Consider the following 4,454-nt stretch of genomic DNA (forward strand, 5'->3'; position numbering starts at 1 on the left):
ATTCTCTCTCTAGATGAATGATACATTGTAAAAATGAATCTGGGGGCATATATAAACTTCCAAACTACTATATGCCTTGAAACATTCGTTTCATTCAGTGTGGTACTAGCGGCCGTGGCAAAATTTGTACATACTTCACATGAATGTTTTCTTTCCACAAACATAGCCCAAGCTGTTGCCTTCTGGAGTGGCTAGAGTTCTATAATCATTTATAGGGATTTTTTGGAACTTCCACAAGAATCTTCATTCTATTTATGTCTGCATCTGTAATACTAGATAGAATCTCACTAGTATCTTCTAGACAGTTAGTTCCTTCTGCCTGTGTGAAATACTGAAGAGTAAATGTGTTTTTGAAAGCTCTGGTAATTTGAATAGGAGTTGGGTTTCTGGCTTTTCCACAAGTACCTATTTCTGAGTTGTATTCTTACCTGAACGATTTGTGGGGATTGCATCTTTATTTAGGCGGTTTTTTCTGGTTGATGTAAAATATTTCTCATCGAAGTGAAGATGACATCACAACAAACTCCACGAATCTCTTTCACTGCATACATCTAGAGAATAGATAAATAATAATAACAATAATCTTTATTGGCCCCAAGAAACATTTAGTGTTTATAGTAAGGATATTGATCAGTTGAAAAATATAAATGAATATAGGTACTAAATAGACTGAAGCAGAATTTGATGAGAGACAAAAAGAGGTAGTTTAGCAAACGTTTATTTCATTTTGTTTTGAATCGTTTTTCTGAAATATTTTTTTATATTATTGGGTTGATTGTTGTAAATCAAAACTTATGTATAAAATACAGATTTTATTAGTTTTGGGTTACCTAGTTTGCTAATTATGAAGTGTGTCAATCGAATGAAATTCTAATGTTTTTCGTTATTGATGACAGAATCTAAAAAAAGACATATTTGCTATTTATAGTAGATTATCTGGAACATATAAATGGAAAGTAGGGTTCAAAAAAGGTTATTTGAATATACATTTGATACTTTAGTTTTGCAAAGATTTCAGTGGAAGTAATTGTTTTCCTACAGATACAAATCAAAACTTGATGTGGTTCAACAATTATTTTCATTTGTGGATTTCCAGTGGAACTGGAGGCATGTACTATTCGTAAAGTTCAATTTCATCAAATTAAATTCATAATAAAAAGTCTGCATATTAATGACTCCACTATATATGATCTATAACAATTTATTTTATGATTTTCGTTATATGTTCATTACTTCAATCTTACATAATGAATGACAGAAAAACATACCCTTTTTCGTCAACTGGAAATCGAAAAAAATTAATTCTGACATACCCTGCAAATTACAGCAACCCACAGTTCGACACTTATTCATTTTGAAACTAGACACAAATTTTCCACAAATACAAAACTCCTCTTACAATGACTCGCTCTGTAATAATATTCCATGCCTCAATTTGGCTCGCTTGGTAAACGCCTCAGATTCAGTCGGTTGCGCTGTAGTTAGGCCGCGCATAAAATTCGAGGTGGGGAATCTTGACCCAAATATGGCGGCGAGTGAACTTACTGGTGCCATTTATATACGGTGCCATTGAATAGAACAGAATACGAGCTGGTAGGCCGTGGTCAAATGAAATCTGAAGTATCGTCTGCGACAGACATCATCGGTGGTATATGCGTTGACTGCGAGGGCGAAGGTTATATCTCGAAGTCTCACTAATGACTCTATCAATATAAACAAATATTATATGATAAAATTTGTCAAAAAACCTCATAACTCAATTGAAAATTCTGAATACCCTGAAGCTTTGCCACCTCAGTTGAAAAGCTGAAATGGTGTCCATGGACTCAAAGAGACATTCAGTCGAATTAGGAATATGATTTTTCCCATAACTGCGCCTCTGTCATGATTATCTTATAGAAATAACAAAATTATGAGATATCAGTAGATTAATAAAAAATTGTAAACTATAAATATCTATCAGACAATCTTCCTCTTTATTAATTTCACAAAAGCTGGAAGATTTCAGTGAAATCCTTAAAAATGAAATTTTTATTCTGTTTGTTTTTTTTGACGTTCTGTGTGTCCGTATGGACTTCACCTATTGTGAGTATGGGTTGCACTCATTTATTCAATACAATTTTTCGGATATATTCCAACGCCTTTTAGGATATTAGCCAGGGGAGTAGTTGTTTTCTGATAGGTGTCAGGCCACTAACCTACATTGTAGGTTTTTTGAGACTGGCCTGTACGAATTGTTCTTTTAGATAATTTGGTATATTAGAAAGTCAGTAGTACGTTATTGATTTTCTTCTACCGAAAAGATTGCACGAGTCGTGCATTTTAGGAGGGCGTGCCTACAGTAATCAATAACCACTTTCTACAACATGGGTAATTGATCATTGGGTCCAAGAAACCTGATCCCTGAGTGGATGTAATGAGCCAATAATGATAGCCTTTTGCATTTGTCCAGCTCAGTTATCTGCCTTAAAATGGCAAGCCGGTATGATATTGAATATTCCTATTGATTGGAGAAAAACTAATTTCGTATTTTTGGTAGATAATGAAGTTTGTGAACTTAGAAAGTTCTTGCAAAGTATCAATAGTTAAAAACATTCGATAATTCAGTAGTTTTCCAGAATTCCAGAAAGAGAAGTGACCCACTCAATTAACGAAATGAAAAGAAGACATGAAAAGGAGTATACTTTAGAAAAATGTGGGAATCTTCCAAAGGAAAGAAGAAAATAAATGATTTCAAAATAGACTCTATATAAAGATGTATATTTCATGCACAGAAGTAACTTTCAAGCATAAACTGGAAGAAAAAGCCCTCTCATAACTACTCTCATATAAACACTGAATTACACGGAAGAAAAAATACTTTCGAAATGACTATATTTTTATTAACATTGAATTATAAAAAAAAAACATTTTCCCATTCAGTTTATACTCCAAACATTCGTTATGGAATTAAATCAGATATCATTCGTAGGAATACTACACAATATAATATATAAAAGAGGTAAACTTTTACTTAGGTACATGGAACACTGCCATCATCAATGACATTCACTTTTTTGTATGAAGATGGAAAAATGAAAGCCAAAAGCTTTTTGTCTCAAAAAAGAAGAAATCTTTTATATGAAGGTCTCAATTTTGTATATTTACCCAGGTTTTGAATAATGAATTGGTGGAGTTCGTAAGGCTGTATATTTTCAGTAAAATTAACCTATCTTCACTATTGGATACTTAATATTTTGGTAAGAATTCAATGTTGTCATTGAATATAATGTGAAAGTTATGAAAATGTTACTACGAAATAGTAAAACTTTTCCATAATCAGCACATAAGATCGATTTGTATTTGAAAAGAACTTGCACTGTGCATATTCTACATATGTTTCGTTAAGAGTTATTTATGATATATTGTTTTCTTACTTTGGAAGTTTCGCACTTTGTATGTACTGAAAATTGGAAGGCAAAAATAATGTCTGTTGAAAATGTAAATGGTTGTGTTTATGAAAATGATAATTCAAGAATAATATAAAAATGACACGGTTGTAACTATAAAAACATCCAATATGAACTTGACATTACATGCCGGACCTTATATGCTCCATTTTCTTTTATAGATTTCTATAAACGACGCCAATGTACCAACAGCCAAGTATTCACTTGACGCTTTATCAGACCTACAACAAGCTTATGAAATGTACCCAGCGGACGAGAATAAAAGAATCCAAAGTTTCGTCGAACTTTTTTCTCTTCAGCATCCAATCACCAATGGATGGAATGTAGCGGAGGAATGCACATATCTTTATAGATCTTTCAAAAATTATATTTATGTTACACTAAATGTAGTAGATAATAACTCAACCAGTGTTATTAAAATATTTAATTAATGTCTTTAGATACACACAATTATCGTAATCAGCTCTTCGCATGAACTTTCACATAATCTGATTTTTGAAATATTTTACAATTTTTACCAAATAAATATCTATACATATGTACATGTTTTATTTTTACTCCCTCAAAAACCTGGTACCTCATAACCTCAAGAAAGTATCTGAACTGTTCGGTTTGCTCTATGGAATAAATGTACAGACTCGAATATTTTTTTTATTTATAATATCTGAGTTACAGTTTATCGTGAGATTTTCACTGGACAGTAGGACAATTATATAAAATGAAGATGGAGATTCAGATGACCCCGCGAATCTTCGCCCGATCTCTCTCATTCCAACTATAGCCAAAGTTATTGTGAAAATACGTTTGACGGTTTTCCTACAACACCACAATATCTTGAGTGAATGCCAGTTTGGTTTTCAAAGCAATAAAAATGCACAAGATGCCATCTTTTCATTTCTTTATGATATTTATTCAAATAATTTTGGTAATGTAGCAGCTGTGGTCTTTTGTGATTTTTCTAAGACGTTTAATTGCGTTCATCATATGATCTTGCTAACAAAAATT

At 32.3% G+C, this 4,454-nt stretch overlaps 1 long non-coding RNA gene across 1 annotated transcript; it reads left to right on the plus strand.

The window, feature by feature from the left end:
• The first annotated feature begins 1,947 nt into the window (after positions 1–1,947).
• LOC141480451 (uncharacterized) lies at positions 1,948–3,987 on the plus strand. Its single transcript, XR_012464351.1, has 2 exons — positions 1,948–2,085; positions 3,611–3,987. It is a non-coding gene; the product is annotated as an uncharacterized lncRNA (long non-coding RNA).
• Positions 3,988–4,454: the final 467 nt, after the last annotated feature.

The sequence above is a fragment of the Leptinotarsa decemlineata genome, unplaced genomic scaffold (genome assembly GCF_025532065.1).
Source record: "Leptinotarsa decemlineata unplaced genomic scaffold, Ldec_3_MD MMD2_P_RNA_scaffold_9, whole genome shotgun sequence".
Classification (NCBI taxonomy): domain Eukaryota; kingdom Metazoa; phylum Arthropoda; class Insecta; order Coleoptera; family Chrysomelidae; genus Leptinotarsa; species Leptinotarsa decemlineata.